At 36.8% G+C, this 19,716-nt stretch overlaps 1 protein-coding gene across 1 annotated transcript in view; it reads left to right on the forward strand.

The window, feature by feature from the left end:
• Positions 1–19,716, forward strand: part of LOC120524676 (general transcription factor II-I repeat domain-containing protein 2-like) — a 73,371-nt gene that overhangs the window by 16,763 nt on the left and 36,892 nt on the right. The gene's annotated exons all lie outside the window — the stretch shown is intronic.

Here is a 19,716-nt window from a genome sequence, read left to right on the forward strand (position 1 = left end):
TTTTGCTCACATGAACATGTCTGCAAAAAGTGGGGTTTCCTGCACTGCAAAAATACTACAAAAGTCGGGCAGCCGGCGCGCGCGCGTAGCTGTGCCAGCCTTTGAGACGCTGACTGCGTTTCTGCCTTAAGTGAAAGTAAACACTTTTAATTTTTTTCCCCCTTCCCACGAGCTATAGCCCAGACAACTGTAAACACGGGATCCCATTTCTAGACTGCGGCAAACTAATATTAAGGCGCTTCGCTCTTTCTTTTACACGTATACGATTATGAGGTTGTCAGGTCAGATTATGAAGACACGCACAGGAGTGGAGAACCGACAGTGCCATCCCGGACAGTTAATGGCAGGGCCGTCTCTCCAGTCTACATGAGACACACCGCAACGCTCATATCGTCAGCGAAGACCTCTCTCTACACTATATTAAACAAAAAAGCAAGTTTCCTTTCTTTACACCTTTTTTCCTTTTATCCCCAACCAAAGCCTTTCTCTCTTAACACTGCAGAGGACACAAAAATGATTTTCTTTTAATTGCTGGTAATGGCGGTAAGGCACATTACCAGAGGCAGAAATTTGGACGTTCTCATAGAAAATGTAATTTCTATACCACAGCCGTGTGTAGCGCCTTTCAAAAGGGATAAGCTACCAAGAGATGATCCATATACATTTTAGCTGCTGTTAGTACTACTTACCTGTTATGTTATGCCGGCAATAAAATGTACCTTACCCGAAACCACTCCACTGGTGCTCAGTGTATCTTTACTTCTTGAAACGTTAATGTTTTACTGTTTAATAGCTTATAGACTACATTTTATTTTTTCCTTTGCACTCAGTGAGCGAGGCCAATGGGTGATCAGTTATATACAGTATTTATATATATATATATGAATGACCTCCAAAGAGCACAGAGACTTTTGATCACGTGAACGTGTCTGCAAAAAGTGGCGTCTCCTGCCCTGCAAAAGTCGAGCAGCCGGCGCATGCGCATAGCTGTGCCGGCTTTTGAGACGCTGACTGCGCTTCTGCCTTAAGTCAAAGTGGGCACTTTTAATTTTTTTCCTCCTCCCCCTGAGCTATAGCCCAGACAACTGCAAACACGGGATCCCTTTTCTAGACCGCGGTAAACTCCTATTAAGGCGCTTCGCACTTTCTTTTGCACGTATACGATTATGAGGTCGTCAGCTTGGATTATGAAGACACGCACAGGAGTGGAGGACCGACAGTGCCATCCCAGCCAGTTAATGGAAGGAACGTCTCACTAGTCTACACAAGACCCACCGCGACTGTCCCCAAAAGGCGCTCATATCGTCAGCGAAGACATCTGTCTACACTATATAAAAAAAGGCAACTTTTCTTTCTTTACACCTTTTTTCCTTTTATCGCAAACCAAAGCCTTTCTCTCTTAACACTGCAGAGGACACAAAACTAATTTTCTTTAATTGCTGGTAATGCCGGTAAGGCACATTACCAGAGGCAGAAATTTGGACGTTCACATAGAAAATGTAATTTCTATACCACAGCCGTCGTGTAGCGCCTTCCAAAAGGGATCTACTACCGAGAGATCATTCATATACATTTTAGCTGCTGTTAGTACTACTTACCTGTTGTTTTACACCGTCTTTAAAATGTAGTTTACCCGAAACCACTCCAGTAGTGCTCAATGTAGCTTTACTTCTTAAAACGTTAATGTTTCACTGTTTAATAACTTATAGACTACATTTTATTATTTTTCCCTTGCACTCAGTGACCAAAGCTATACACACACATATAGACACATACATATATATACCTGTGTGTATGTATGTATGTATATATATATATATATATATATACACACACACACACCTATCTACATTATATATACACACACATACATACATACATACACATACACACACACACCCACATATATATAATTTATTTGTGTGTATATATGATGTAGATAGGTATGTGTATATATGTATGTGTATATATCTAGACTAATAAAAGGCAAAGCCCTCACTGACTCACTGACTCACTGACTCATCACTAATTCTCCAAGTTCCCGTGTGGGTAGAAGACTGAAATTTGGCAGGCTCATTCCTTACTGCTTACTTACAAAAGTTGGACAGGTTTCATTTCGAAATTCTACGCGTAATGGTCATAACTGGAAGCTATTTTCTCCATTTACTGTAATGGAGTTGAGCTGGATGGCCGTGGGGGCGGAGTTTCGTGTGACATCATCACGCCTCCCACATAATCATGTGAACTGACTATCAACGCAGTACGTAGAAAACCAGGAAGAGCTCCAAAAAGCGCTAAAGAAAACATGCATTATATAATTGAGAAGGCAGCGAAACAATAAGAAGCGAGCAACTGACATTTACAACCATATTCATGAGTGCTGCTACTTCGGAAACAAAGCATGGTGTAAACTTAAAGTTTAAATTAAGTTCATAGACAGGCTGCCGCTGGTGTTAAAAATGCCCACAGTAATGCGGGATACAAGTTTAATCAGAGGACGCAGGATATAAATGAGAGTTTTGATCACTTTGTAACTAAGTTAAAATTGCAGGTGAAGGGCTGTGCTTATGCAAATTCCGAGAGACTGTGTTTGTGGGGGATTGACAGTTAAGGGTGGGGAGTCACGTCATCAACTCCCCTCCCATTCACCTCATTTCGCTCTGAGCTGAGCTCCACGGCTAACGCCGTCTTCCGAAGCAACTTCATCACACTGCCACCAAATACTCACAGAAAAATCCACAAGTTAATACACACCCTGTCTCTAGAGTTTCTCCACACTCAATGTATTCCTCGCGTCCCCTTTATCCCCTCTGATTTCCCATTTCAATTCAGATGCCTCCAATTTCCAGTAAGGCTCTGCTGCGCGATGACAAGTAATAAGTCTCAGGGACAGACCCTACAAAACGATGCAATTGATTTCAGACAAGATTGCTTTTCTCCTGGACAACTATACTTGCATTTTCAAAAGTGACCCCGCGCTGCTTCGTAATATTACAGCCAGAGTGCAGCCAGAAACTTTTAAGTGCCGGGTCTTACTTAACATTAAATTAAGCTGTGGACATCGCAACATCACACAAGAGAGCAGCTCACGTGAACTTACTCAACACAGTACGAGTGATCACTTCCATGCTTCAAACCTGTTCATAAAACGCATTACACAATTGACAAAGTGATGGCTTTATATGGCGTTCGTTTATAAAGCAGCGAAGAGGCTGTGTGAAGGCAACTACACAAAAAAACAGCAGAGCGCCACACTCTGAATGTATTCCTGGCATCACCGTTATATCCCCTGATCTCCCATTTCAATTGAAATGCCTCAAATTCCAGTAAGGCTCTGCCACGCGATGACAATTTGCTCTATATGTATATGTATATATGTGTATATATATATATATGTATATGTAAACGAAAACAACTTTGTGACGCTGCGGACAAATACACAAAACAATTACTTTGACAATCATGTTACGTTATTTTTAAAATGTTTCCTTTTCTTTTTCATAACTTCTTTAACACACGACTTTGCTGCGAAGCGCGGGTATTTTGCTATATATATATATATATATATATATATATATATATATATATATATATATATACCCCGATCTACATACTGTCAAATAAACAAACCACATGCCTCTAGCGCTGACGTCCGAGGTTCAATTCCTGAGAGGGGGGGCAGTGAGTGTGTATACCTGATGAGCCCAGCATTACGGTGAAACATGTGCCGTGTACTCTTTGCATTATTTGACAGTAAAACTATTTCAATATATATATATATATATATATATATATATATATATATATTCACACATATATTATATATGCACACACACATACATATATATCAGCGCTTCCCGATTCATTTAACACTCGCACCTCCTGTGACGGACGATCCCGATTTCGCACCCCCTTGGTTTGAGAAGAAGTATGAAAAAATATGAGGTTAATGCAGAAAAACAGATCACCAATTGAAGCTTTATGAATAATGGATACTTTATTCGCCATCAATAATTGTTTTGGTAAAGCCATACTCAGTGTAATCCTCCTCCCATTTTCTAATTTTTTTGAGACTAGCCATGATTAAATGAACGGTAAAAAAGTAAGAGCGTAGCGACAGTGACTAATTGAGGCAGGCAGGCAACAGCACAATAGCATGCAGGCTTGATGTAGTGCATTAGTTCTGAAATAGTTTATAGGCTGTCCAGACAGTCAGTAAAGTTCAAAAATATTGATATACAAATTTCATTAAATAAGGAGGAGGCAAAGGTTCTTAAGATCATGTTTGTGCACTTTGGCAGAGGTTATGGTTTACACAATTAATGGCCAGACATTTATGTGGGATCCAGAAAACTGTTACAACACTTTAGAAGGGGAGGGGGTCATAGTCTTAATTACCAGAATTGGACAAACTGGTCTAAAGGCAACATTATTTAAAATGTGCAAGCATGTATAAGAGAAAAGCAGGCAGTGTCGACTTCCAGAGACATTTTTACATGTATTATTGGAATGTAAAGCTTTTTCAAAGAAGACAAAGCATACTTTTGGAAATAAACATGTCACAACGTATACTTTACTTTGATATGGTCATGGATCCCAACAAATCAGAAAAACATACTGAAGTACTTAAAGCTTATTGGGTTATAAAACGCTGTCTAATTTGGAATGGATGGGTGGTAATTTAATTGTGTTGGCTGTGCATGGTAGGTATTGCATTCACTATCCTGATTCGTCGTTATATTCCAGTTTCGTAGGTGGTGGTAATGTACCGTTTACAGTTGGTTTGCCAGTCACCAATAAAAAGAAGTATTTCAAGGGGGAGTCATTTGATGTTGTGAATTGTGAGAATTTCGGTTTGTGGTTGTATTATGTAGGTTTTGATTATTACTTGCTCTTGTTTGAAGAATTTTGATTATTGGACAGTGTTTTTGGTACTTGGTCACTGTGGATTGTATTTTGTGCAACTCCTTTTAGTTATTTTAAAGCTTAAATATCGTTTAGGCCTGCGAGTCCTGATGCAGGGCTGTGGGGTTATGAGTTAAACCATCAACAGTACAGAGAGGCCTAATCCAGGCAGGCATAGGACCCCTGGCTTAGATTGTGAAGGCTTTTGGAGGCCTCACACCTTTTTTTAATTTCATTGAGGTTCCAGTTCAGTATAGTCAATAAGTCCTCTGATTTCTTTAGTAAGGTGTGAGATCTGCAGGCATTGTTTCCAAAAATATCTTGTCCTACCTTCAGAACCCTAATCTTATGAATACTATGCTAAGAAAGAGTTCTTGGATGTTAAATAGAGCTAAGAACAAATGCAATGTGAATGAACAGGCACAGGACAAAATGCCTGGAAAAGTAAGAAAGAAAAATCATCAAATCATGGACTACTAAACCAAAATCGTAATTGAAGAATATGTAGCAAAAAGGTCATAATAGTTGTTTTTGTAATGACTGAGGTTGTATATTCTCAGGTTTTCAGTTTTACTCCTTATTTATTTACAAATCATTATTTTTCACTGTTTTTATTTTTTGCCTTCATTTTTATATCTCTATGGCACCACCATTTTGTGTGGATTTCTGGTTGGATTGCTTTTTATTGCTGTTGACAATGTGGCTCATTGTTACCATGTGATGCTGAGAGTGGTATGTATCGTTTTCTTATCCATATTTCTTCATTTGGGATGTTTATGTTTAAAACTACTGCTTTAAAACCTTTTGATTGCATCTTAATTTATTCCTAGCTCAAATAGCTCCTTTCTGAGAAAATTCTAACTTTTTGTCCTCTGTCTCCATGCTATCTTGGCTCGTTCTTATTGGTGATTTTAATATTCATGTAAACAATGCTTCTGATAGATAGATAGACAGAACTGTATTTGTCCCTAGTAAGAAATGTGGACTTTAACAAAAGCTCTTTAAATTAATAACTATATAAATAGATACTGTAGATAAAAAATATATATATACAGTACATATACAATATGGTCTGAATACACATCGAATGAATAAGAAAGAAAGAAATTTTAAAAAGAAAAAAAATGTTGGCGGTCACCTAAATTCTATACTTATCTCATCTCCCTTATCAATACATCCCATAAGTGCAGAATCACCTGAGAATTTCTGCAAGAGACATGACCTGGTGTTATATTTATAGTCTGTGGTATACAGAATGAAAAGAAAAGGAATCAGAACTATTCCTTGTGTTGCTCCAGTTTTGCTCACGTTCATATCAGAAACAAAATCCTTGAATCGCACAAACTGCATTCCGCCCAAAAGATCATCCATCATTTAGGACACCATAGCCTCATGTACCTGCATAGATTTGAGCTTACTCCTTAACAGGGATGGTTGGATGGTATTGAAGGCACTAGAGAAATCAAAAAACATAGTTTTCACAGTGATGGCAGCTTTGTTCAGGTGAGAATAAGCCTTGTGGAGTAGATAGATAATTGCATTTGCCACTCCAACCTTAGTCCTATAGGCAGTGGGTCCATTTGGTCTACCACAAGACCAGTCTCTCAAATGTCTTCAAAATGTGAGACGCAAGTGCCACTGGTCTGTATTCAATAGATGAAGAGCAGCCTGCCTTCTTTGGAACAAGAACAATTTGGAATGTTTTTCATAATAGCAGTTGCATTTTCCGGAGCCTTAGGGGCAGACTGAACAGGTGACAGAGAATACCTCAGAGTTGGTCAGCACAGACCTTGAGAACTCAAGGACTGACTCCGTCTGGTCCCGTAGATTTTTATGTGTGTAGCTTTCTTGGTTGTCTCCTTACTTGGTCTTCAGTTATAGACAGCCCACACTGATGGTCAGAGGTGGACTTGTCATTGGTTATTCCAGTTGAAATGGTTGGAATTGATGAAGTAGTAGGGGTGATGTGGGGAGACTGGCCATTAGAAGAAGTTTGCAGTGTGAGGGAAAATCTATAGCATTAGCTTTGTCCAAATCTCCTTCTTTACTTCAAAATGTATCAATTTAACTAAATCTTTTAATCTCACTCAACATCTGTCTACACATATAAAAGAGACATGTATTGGATTTTGTTTTTACCCTTGGTATAAATCTTGAGACTGTTGTTTCTTAAGATCTGGGTATTTCTGATCATGACTGTATTTTTGTTTATTTTTCTCATCTTTGGCACTGTGCTTTTTTCAAACATGGGCATGTTATATATCGTTGGAAATGTCTAAGTTGCAACTGTAAAATGGTATAAAGCTTCCCACTGAGCAAGACCCACCTGACTGCAAATGCTGGATTGTTGGTGCCAACCTAGCATACCCACTTGCTCTTAAACAGAAAACATCTAGCTAACGCTTAGGCTAGTTTTATTCAGCAGAGGCTCCTATAAATTTTGACATATAATGTCTATATCTGCTGTTGCTTTCTGAAGTTATATGTGACAACACATGAAAATTCTGGCAAGCTGTGAGCCACATGACTCATTATGCAAAGTCAGAGATGGCCCATTGTTTAAACATGGTCATGTTTGATGTTGCTGGAAATGTCACAGTATCAGCTATCTAATGGTGTGAGCTTTGGTATGACGCATTCAGCAAGAGCCACTTCCCCAGAATCGCCAGATGGTTCAAGCTTGTAATTGCAGCTGTGTTGATAGATTATGTTGATTTTCTTGAGAGTGCTTCATCGTACATAAACATCTGAGGGCTCATTTTGCTCAGGAGAACCTGCTGTAAGTGTTGCTATATTACTTGAACACTTTTCTTTTTGCTTTATGGATTTATATGCAAGAGCACGCGAAACTGCAGACATGAGGTATGACATTTTTTTCCAGTTATTGGTACACGGTTGCTGGTTGCTTAGTCAAAGCAGGTGTTCAAGGTATATGTTGAAATCTACTCCTGGTACTGTTCCTCTGCTGGTTTATGAGGTTTTTAATTCGTAATCCTTGCCTTGTTAGAATATGAGTAGCTCTCGCATCCTTAACCATCTTTCTGCAGCAATATTTTCTTAACATTTCTAACCCATCTCAGCCGTTTCTTTTCAAAATGACATTGTTTTTTTAGTTCATTCTTTTTTATTTTAGAGAAAATCATTCTTATTAAAAACAGATAATCATCCTCAATAAATTTCACTCCATAGTTCAATTTTCCACTCTTGAAGCGGGAATGTTAGAAAGCAGAGCATTTTAGGAAATCTACTGAACTTCAAGATCACTGCCTTCACTTAAAATATTCCCAAAGATGCAGGAGCTGCTTATTTCTCCAAATTCAGTAGACACAATTCAATATCTTATGTGTCATCTCACCTTGATTACTGTAACTCTCTGTTCACGTGCTTAAATTCTTCCTCATTAAATCTCCTACAGCTGATCCAGAATGCTGCTGCAAGGCTTCTGACTAAATGATCTAAAAGATCTCATGTCACACCCATCCCAATTTATAATTCTAACTAGTATCTTTGCACTAGCTTCCCATTAAATTCAGAATTCATTTTAAAATCCTGGTGCTCACTTTTACAACCCTACATGGACAAAGTCATACCTATATTAATGAGCTAATGCAGCCTTGTATCACATCTATTGATGTGACATCAGCGAGCACTGTGGATATTTTTAAAAAGAAGCTTAAGAAAGATTTATTAAAGCTTGTTTTATTGTGTAGGTCTATGCATTTTTTCCCTGGTTTTAATTTGTTCATGTCCACTTTTATATAATTACTGTGTTTTACTGTACCTATCTGTATATTTTGTTCCTGGTCTTATATTATTCAAGCTTGCTTTTGTGCATTGTCAGGTTTTTTTGTGTATGTCTGTGCATATTATTCTTGGTTTTAATTTGTTTAAGCTTGCTTTAGTGCTTTAGAAAGTGCATTAGAAAGATTTGCTGTATGTATTGTGGTAGATAGGGGGCGCACTCGCTCCCTTGAACCCCTGTCCACGACTCCAGACACCAGGTAAAAGTCCAAATGTAGACTTTATTTAATTGCCACAGTGCACAAAGCACACTCTCCACCACAATACACATATAAATCACAAATACTACACAATAAATCAATCCTCCACTCCCAGACGCGTTGCCACCCTTCCACCCAGCTCAGCTCGCCGTCTGGGAGCTCCCACAGTCCTTTTATATTCCCTGACCCGGAAGTGTCAGGTAAAAGTTCTTTTCTTCAACCCGGAAGCCCGTCGCTCTTCCTATGACGAACTTCTGGGTCATAGGGCACAAATGAGTCTTCAGTCCTCCGTGCAGCACCCTCTTGCGGCCCCTGAGGTATCCAGCAGGGCTGAGGATAAAAACTACATCGTCCATGATTCCCTGCTGGTCTTGGGGCACCTCCATACTGCAGGGAGGGCTCCATCTGGCGGCCTGGGGGTATTGGCCGGGATGATAAGCCGGCCACATGTCACAGTATCTATGTATTTTATTCCTTGTTTTCATTTATTAACTCATTTTTGTGTGAGTGTCTGTGATGACTGTAAAGCACTTTGTGACATCTCTTCATGAAAGTGCAATATAAATAAAATATACTTATTTACCATTGTCCAAGATTTTGGATGATTAATCAAACAAACCATTTGCGATGTAGTAAGTGGTGCTTACCAAAGAATTATGGTAATGACTTTTTTACAAAATTCATTTTGACTTGGAGTTTTGTATAATATCCAGGGTTTGAAGTTTTATTTCTGACTACTTGTTTACACTCTAGCCTGTTTTGACTCCAACTTAGCTATTTTTAGCCTCCATTTTCTAATTACAATTTCCAACCTGCTGTGTCTCCAAGGACAGTACATATTCTTCTCCTGCTCCATAGACTTGTCATAATAAACAAGACATTATACTACATCCTAGCAGGTTTTCCAGGGACCATAAGAAAAGCCAGGTTTTCTTAAACAGTGTACAGTGGACCTTAACCAGCAGCCACAGACAATATGTTGATCAGTCGTGAGTGCCATTTATAATTTCTTTATTAGAAGATACACCACTTTAATGGGCATCTGTCCTGTATGACTGAAACAGTCTTTTCAGTGGAGCAATTTCTGATAGAACTTAGGAAAATATTTGATCATTCTGAAAGAAAAGTAGTGTTAATCATAGACTGCTCTTTTAAAAAGGGGAACAAGTCCATCTATAACTAAATTGTCATTTTCAAAACGTCTGTGGCTGATATTGGTTAGAAGAAGGCAATATTAGTTTTGCTATTTAGAAGAGGGCTGCATGTTGAAATGAAAAATAAGTTTACTAGTAATGATGTGAGTGATATCACTGATATTATTAGTCTAGCTCAAAAACTGGAATTAGACTGGTTAAAAGAAAACTCAAAAAGACATCTAAACTGGTGACAGTAAAGTCAAGTGCATCTGATTGACAGGGGGGACCTGTGTACCCATGAAGCTAGGTAAAATCAGTATTAGAATGAAGAAACAAAAGGAACAGCATAGAAAACATACACTTTTATTATAGTTATCCTAGTCATATAGTTTCTGGTTGTCCCAAGCTCCAGATAAAAGTAAAAAGCCTATTCTGCTTTAGGGTTGGCTTTCGATTTTGTTGTACAATTAAGATGTACGTATGGATGTATAAATGGCTTCAACCCAGAGTTTAATGTTGGTTAGATGGTGTGTTGTGTGACTCTTTATGCATAAAATCCCAAAATGTAGTGTTAAATTTCCTGGTTTCTTTACTGTCATTAAGAAAATACATTTAGAAATTAAATGTTTAAAATCTTTTTGCCTGAGTCCTTTCAGGTCTTTAATGCCTCCTCCTTCAAACCAGTGGAAGTAGATGGAGAACAATAATTTAAAAAGTAAACCATTTTGGATTACAACAAATGTGACTCCACAGTCTTTCATTTGGCATACTGTCAGCAGAGATACAGTGTGGTGGATATACTGTCGGTCCATCCAGTGATGTTCATGTTCCAAGGCTCCTGCGACAGTTTAATTCTTAAATTTCCTGATAAGACAGATGGTTGCATCTTGAGTTTGCGCCTCAGAAACAAGGCAGTGTAATAATTTTGGGTTTAGTACTCAGAATTTTTCCTTTTTTCAGTTTGTTTGTATAGTTCTATTATTTTGCTATTTTATTATTTTTATCATTATATGTATTTATATTTTGTAGCACTATCATTTTGTGTGGGTTTTCATTTGGATGACAAAGAGGAGAAAAGATTAGGAGACACAATACTAAATAAACATTGTGAATTAGTTTTATAGCAAGTTTTTTTCTGCCAACTAAATAGATAGATAAAAACAAAAAGTCAGATGATATTGGAGTAGTTATTTTTTGGGTTTATAAAAAAACTTGGTGATGAAAACATTATACTAATCAATGACAAATGGAAAACCCCTCTCCAAACATATGAATTTATGAATAACACTTCAGGAGTAAGGAAGGAACCAAACCTGGATGGAGTACCAGTCCATCATAGGGTCTACTAATGCACACCCTATCTAAATTTGGATTAACCATGAAACTCCTTATATAAGTCATTCCAGCCTGAAGCAGACCTTAGGGCACTATCATGTGCCAGATGAATTTCTGTCCTGTGCCAAAATTCCAAAGACAATTTTGAAATTACAATAATATTATTATAAAGTATAATCTTATATTATATTAATACAGATTGCAGTAATTATAAGGGTAGTTTTCATTTGCACTTTGAGATAGAAATGGAGTAGAGTCAAAATAAATTAAAAGTTATATTTTAAAGTAATAAGCAATTTCAGGATGCATATCTAAAAAAAAAATACAATGAGATAGTGGGCAGGGAAATATAATAGTAAGCCTGTTCCTGACACTAGGTTTCTCATTCAAAGCACACAATTATCAGATTATAACCCCAATGTATTTAAACCTTGACTGACAACTATAGAAACTTCACACTCTATTTATGAAATGTCTCAGTATTTAATAAGTGGTGCTAGACGGTTATGGGAGTTAGAGTAATCTGATCTGCGCAGAGCACCCTACAATAAAGAAAGCAGACACAAGAACTGTAACAATGTCTCAACCAAGCAACTTCTATGCAGTGTAAGGTGATACTAAATAATAGGACACTGTGCTGAGTCTTTGAAATCTAGTATTTTTACCAATTTCTGCCAGTGCTTGAAAAGATACAGCTTTTCTGATAAACGTGTAAAATGGACAGAAAGGAAATGAAATGATGCCAAGTTTTTCTTGTTTCACAAAGACCAGTTTTAAGTTGCTATATCATATCTGTATTCCCTGACAGATGCACATAAAAATGAAATTGAATGATGAATACCACACTGTTATCTGAAATGTGTCTGAAGAAAATGCAGCACAAATGAATTTTAAAGAAAGAGATGAGAACCATTGTAGTAATCCACATAGAAACTTTACTTTATCCCCAAATCCAGCCAAACTAAAGCAGAATAGTTCTTCACAAAATAACCAAAAAGGCTAGCCTACAATCCTCAGTTCAGTGATTTAGTTTGGAATTACAGTTTGAAACAGATAAAGCAGTATGTGTCTGAGAAAAAGCTTTACATCTTTTAAGATAAGAAAAAAAAACAACATATAATGCAAAAGAAATTTTAAAGTCCCTTTTTGTAACAGCTCAGGTGGATTTCAGATATTTTGGTTAAAAGCATTAATGGAGTCACATTTTTTTTCCGTTTTGAATTCATTTTGCAATACAGCACAAAACACTGATTTATTATCCATGCCTTTTTGTTAGGATCATGTTACAAATACAGTCATATCACTGAACACAAAAGAAGTTAATCAATTGCATGTAAATATTGCAAATATATATATATATATATATATATATATATATATATATATAACTAATTGCATAATCTCTCAGAAAACTTTAACTGTTATTACATCACTTGCTGAAACTAAATTAAAAATTTGCAGTCAGTACTCATAGGATATGTTTCAACTATGGAACCTTTGCAGCAAGAAATGATATATTGAGAATGTTTGCAATTGGTACTTCCACTATCCTTGCATGGAATTAAACTACTTCTTGAATATATAGCCATTATATGTGTACAGTAATGTTTGTGTACATGCAGTAAAACAGGGCAATTTTTTGAATATATTTTATATTTGAATAAGGTTTTTTTTCCTTTTCTGTAACATCTTAAATTAAAGCATGCTTAAATAAAGTGATGACACACAGGCACTGCCCAGTGCACGCCAGACTTCTTTACTTCACAAGGTTATTTTGACTACATAATACCTTAAATACCTGTTTTAAGTTTGAGGATATGCAACTTTCTGCATAACTAAGGTTTACAGAGTTAGAAGTGAAATGCTGTGTAATGAAAAGTGAGTGGTAAAGTAGACTTAATTATAACCTGGGTCAGATGTTACCTGTTTAGCTGTCTCAGTGAGAGCTGCAGCCTCAGCCTTGCCTGTCTGCTGCACCATTTTGTAGAAAGTGTTGTCATTATTTTGTAGGAGAATATAAGGCTCATCATATTCATTTTTTCTTCCTGCATCAAGAACCTATAATCTTTACAAAACATGTATAAACAACACTGTAGTGTACAAAGTTTTTTTTGTTTCTCTTACCTCTTTGATTGTTGTAACATATACTTGAAATGTCTGACAGCTAATTAGTGAAAATGATGTGCATCCACACACTCACAAAACACAGACATTTTTATTGAAAAATGTAATGTAGTACAATACTGCATAAACCATAATCTCACATTCATAACTATAAAATAAAGAATATATATACTCATTAAAATACAGTAAACATGGGCATTGAATAATAATTAAATTTATCACCCTTAAAATTTCTTATGGTATATTTCCTTGTTGTCAAAATGTTTCTTATTTCATTACTTACCAGAAAGGCACTAGTCAGCTTTAAGAGCACCAAATGGTGCATTGTTTCTTGTGACAAGCAGGTTTTTTTAAATGTATTTTGGAAAAATATGACCTGTAATACAGTTCACTGTAGTATGCAGCAAAACCCAGAATATACTGTTCCAACTCACAGACTGTTTTTGAAGTTTATGATGCTCTTTTGTATGTTCATGTTTTTTGTAAGAAGGAGGCATTTTTATTGTTGCCATGAAAATATATATATATATATATATATATATATATATATATATTTATCTATATTAATAAAAGGCAAAGCACTCACTCACTCACTCACTCACTGACTCATCACTAATTCTCCAACTTCCCGTGTAGGTAGAAGGCTGAAATTTGGCAGGCTCATTCCTTACAGCTTACTTACAAAAGTTCTAGAAATTCTACGCCTAATGGTCATAACGGGAAGGTATTTTTCTCCATTAACTGTAATAGAGATGAGCTGGAAAGACGTGGGGGGGCGGAGTTTCGTGTGACAACATCACGCCTCCCACGTAATCACGTGAACTGACTGTCAACACAGTGCGTAGAAAACCAGGAAGACCTCCAAAAGCGCTTAAGAAAACATGCATTATATAATTGAGAAGGCAGCGAAACAATAAGAAGCGAACGAGTGACATATACTACCATATTCATGAGTCCTGCTACCTTGTAAAGAAAGCACGGTGTAAACCTAAACTTTAAATTAAGTTCATAGACAGGCCCACAGGTAATGCGGGATACAAGTTTAATGAGAGGACGCAGGATATAAACGAGAGTTTTGATCACTTTGTAACTAAGTTAAAATTGTAGGTGAAGGGGTGTGCTTATGCAAATTCCGAGAGACTGTGTTTGTGGGGGATTGACAGTTAAGGCGGGTGGGGGAGTCACGTCATCATCTCCCCTCCCATTCATCTCATTTCGCTCTGAGCTGAGCTCAGCTAACGCCGTCTTCGAAGCAACTTCGTCAGACTGCCACCAAATACAGAAAAATCCACAAGTTAATACACACGCTGTCTCTAGAGTTTCTCCACACTGAATCCTCCAGGCACTACTTACAAAATGTCACATTGACAATCGTGTTACGTTATTTTTAAAATCTTTCCTTTTCTTAGCACAAGCACAGCTGAGAAGCTTCGATGCATGTGCTCCATAACGCGTTAAAAAATAATGCATTTAATCACACTTTGCATTACAAGCAAAGGGAGCTTTTGTCAATGCATGATTTCCTGGTACACCGATTACATTGATCAGCGCATCCCGATTCATTTTACCCTCGCACCACCTTAGTTTGAGAAGAAGTATGAAAAAATATGAGGTTAACACAGAAAAACAAATTCAAGCTTTATGAATAATCGATTCGCCATCAATAATTGTTTTGGTAAAGCCATCCTCCTTCCATTTTATAATTTTTCCGCCACTACCCATGATTAAATGAACGGTAAAAAAGTAAGAGCAAAGGAGGGTGACTTATTTAGGCAGGCATATATATGACAGCAACACTCATGACAATGTCAATCATGTTACGTTATTATTAAAATGTTTCCTTTTCTTTTTCATTACTTCTTTAACACACTACTTCTCGCTCGAGGCACGGGTATTTTGCTATATATATATATGAATGACCTCCAAAGAGCGCTGAGACTTTTGATATCATGAACGTGTCTGCAAAAACTGGGGTCTCCTGCCCAGCAAAAGTCGAGCAGCCAGCAGCGTGCATAGCTGTGCCGCCTTTGAGACGCTGACTGCGCTTCTGCCTTAAGTCAAAGTGAGCACTTTTAATTTTTTCATCCTCCCCTGCGCTATAGCCCAGACAAGTGCAAACACGGACCCCTTTTCTACACCACGGCAAAATAATATTAAGGCGATTCACACTTTCTTTTGCACGTATACGATTATGAGGTCCTCAGCTCGGATTATGAAGACACGCACTGGAGTGGAGGACTGACAGTGCCATCACAGCCGATTAATGGCGGGGACGTCTCACCAGTCTACACAAGACCCACCGCGACTGTCCCCAAAAGGCGATCATAACGTCAGCGAACACATCTCTCTATACTATATAAAAGAAAAGGCAACTTTCCTTTCTTTACACCTTTTTTCCTTTTATCCCAAACTAAAGCCTTTCTCTCTTAACACTGCAGAGGACACAAAACTAATTTTCTTTAAATGCCGGTAAAGCACATTACCAGTGGCACAAATTTGAACGTTCACATAGAAAATGTAATTTCAATGTACCTGTACTTCTTAAAACGTTAATGTTTTACTGTTTAATAACTTATAGACTATAATTTATTATTTTTCCCTTGCACTCAGTGACCAAACCTTTACACACACACATACATACATACATACATACACACATATATATAATTTGTGTGTGTGTATGTATGTATGTGTGTATATATGATGTAGATAGGTATGTATGTATGTATGTATATATATATATATATATATATATATGTGTGTGTATATGTAGATATGTATATAGATATGTAGATATGAAGATATGTATGTGTATATATATATGTGTGTGTGTGTATATGACAGCAGCAATCCAAGCTGTGAGAAAACAGTAAAAAGGAGGCGTGTCAGACGTCGTGGTACATTTTCTGATGCAGCTACCGAAAACAACTTCGTGACGCTGCCGCCAAATACACAAAACAATTACTTTGACAATCATGTTACATTATTTTTAAAATGTTTCCTTTTCTTTTTCATAACTTCTTTAACACATGACATCGCTGTGAAGCGCGGTATTTTGCTATATATATATATATCACAGCGACACTCATAACAGTGACAAAACAATTACATTGACAATCATGTTACGTTATTTTCAAAATGTTTCCTTTTCTTTCTCTTTCCTTCTTTAACACTACTTCTCCGCTGCCAAGCGCGGATATATATATATATATATAGATAGATAGAGATATATATATAGATAGATATGAGAACAACACTCATATCAATGACAAAACAATTACATTAACAACCATGTTACGTTATTTTTAAAATTTTTCCTTTTCTTTTTGTACCTTCTTTAACACACTACTTCTCCTGGCCTTGGTATTCTACTATATATATATATATATATATATAGATATATACAGGTATATATATATATATATATATATATATATATATATAGATATGACAACAACACTCATATCAGTGACAATACAATTACATTGACAATCATGTTACGTTATTTTTAACATTTTTCCTTTTCTTTTTCATAACTTCTTTAACACACTACTTCTCCGCTGCGAAGCGCGGGTATTCTGCTAGTATATATATATATATATATATATATATATATATATATATATATATATAATGAAATACTGTGGTGGGCTGGTGCCCTGCCTGAGGTTTGTTCCTGCGTTGCGCCCCATGCTGGCTAGGATTGGTTCCAGCGGACTCCCAATGACCCTGTGTTAGGATATAGCGGGTTGGAGAATGACTGACTGACATAATGAAATATATAAATATCTGTATGTACTCTTGTGCAATGTTTTCTAGTGTCATTTTCATGCAACACTCATTTTTCTTCAAAACTGTATGTGAAATAGCATACAGTATATCTATATATAATTATGTAATTTTTATTCATCTTCATTAGGAGACTACAACAATGACACTCTCAACTCAATACAGCCTATTCAACATGCATACGTCAAACAAAATTCCTTATGTGCATCTGCTCCACTAAGAACAGCGGTAGTTCAATTGTGTGTTAGGAATTGGCAAGTAAAGCCTAGGTAATGTGACACGTTTACAGATTGTAAAACTACATAAACATTCAATTGCTGGCAAACTCAGATTTGGGGCCCTATAACTAAAAACTTGATCTCCCACTGTTGTTTTATTAATCCTTAGAATCATAAGCAGACCAACATCTTGAGATCTTAATGTGCGTTCTGCTCTTTAAATAATGATGAGTTCAGATAAGTACACCGTAAGCGGGACCTTTGCCATTTAAGGCTTTATATGTTAAAAGGGACATTTTGAAATCTGCCCTAAACTTAAACCGAGTGCCAGTATAAGGATTTAAGAACTTGGGCCTCATGCATAATGCAGTGCGTAGAATTCACACTATAACATGGTGTACGGACAAAAGTGGAAATGTGCGTTCAAACAAAAAAATCCAGATGCATAAATCTGCGCGTTTGTCAACTGTTAAGCCATGTGTAAGCTTAGAATTCCGATTCTTTAAAACTTTTAAGGAAAAGTTAAATATCTTCATAGTACATGTTTAATTATTCTATCCATCTAGTGTCGTGCCAACCCCAGCAAGAATACAGTGAGGCAGGAACAATCCCTGAACAGGGCGCCAGCTCCTTGCTAGCACTGCGACACAGTGTCCTCACATGTTTAATTATTAAAAATATAGATTATTTAAATGATTTTAACATTTTATCTGTATAATATAATAAACATATTTTGCTGCATTTCATCTTAAAAAGGATATCATCATTATATGTAAATACCCGCTTTATAAAGTGTCTCAGGTTGTGCAATATTATAACTGTATTGCAAGTTTACAATGAGGTAATTGTACTTATAAGTACAAACAGCTTTACAAGGAGCACTTGATGGACTAATTGATTGCATTTATAGTTCTTGGGATGAAACTGTTTCTGAATCGCGAGGTCAGTACAGGAAAGGCTCTGAAGTGTTTGCCTTATGAGAGCAGTTCAAATAGGCAGCATGGCTGAGGCAGCGTATGCTGGATGCTGTATACTGATAATTCTCTTTCCAAACAGCTGCAGTAGAGCTGTGATTCCGCACTTAGATACAGTGATATAATTTCTCTGAGTGGTGCAGTGAGAGTAATATGGAAAAAGATGATCCACTGTGGCAACCCCTAATGGGAGTAGCTGAAAGTATAAGAAGAAGGTGCAGTGAGAGTAACAACGCTAAAGCAGCTATGGTATTTGGAATAGCTTGGCCATTCCTTGGACCATTATATTGTTACAGGTTAATTACAATCTGATGCCTTAAACTAATAAACAATATGCAGTTAATTTCAGTGTATTTGATAAAGCTGCGTCAGGGATTTGCATCTAAAAAAGAAAGGGAAACCACACAGGAATAAAAGCACTGCTTTGGTGCTGGGTGCCGCCAGCTTGCAAAACTGAACAGAGAACTTGTGTACACCAAGCATTTAGTTGGTGTGAAAATGTGCGTGGCTTTACGGCAAGTTTAGATTTTGTACATCGCGATGTGAGTGTGGAAACAGGCTTATGCAACATTTTTGTGCGTACGCACCGTTTATACATGAGGCCCCTGGAGTTATGTGTGTGTATTTTCCTGTTCTTGTAATAATTCATGCGGTGACATTTTGAATTAGCTGGAAGCTGTATAAAGAACAATTTGAACATCCAGTGAACACAGCATTGCAGCAGTCAATCGTACTAGAAATAAAAACATTAATTAATTTCTTGGGATCCCACATATTTAGAAAACACCCTAATATCCCAACATTTTTAAGATGGAAGAAACATGTTTTGGACAATTTTGTAATGTGTGCTTTAAATGACATGCTAGAGTAAAAGATAAAGCCTAGAATTAATTCAGTAAAATTAATTATGATTCCAACTGAGTTACAAAATGGCAAAATATTGTCCCAATCAGCATCTTTCCTTTCAATAATTAACATCTCTGCTTTATCTGTGTTCAAAGACAAGTAGTTCTCATCCGTCCACTCCATTAATTCACTAACACATCAAATTATCAGAGAAACATCATTTGGTCTAAAAGAAGGATATAACCGGGTGTCACCTGCGTACAAGTTAAAATTAACATTATGTTGTCTAATGATAGATCCCAGTGGAAGCCAGTAAAGTGAAAACAGTAAATGACCTAGTACTGAGCCTTGTGGGACACCATATCTCACTTTTGTGTATAATGATGAA

This window comes from Polypterus senegalus, chromosome 2 (assembly GCF_016835505.1).
Source record: "Polypterus senegalus isolate Bchr_013 chromosome 2, ASM1683550v1, whole genome shotgun sequence".
Classification (NCBI taxonomy): domain Eukaryota; kingdom Metazoa; phylum Chordata; class Cladistia; order Polypteriformes; family Polypteridae; genus Polypterus; species Polypterus senegalus.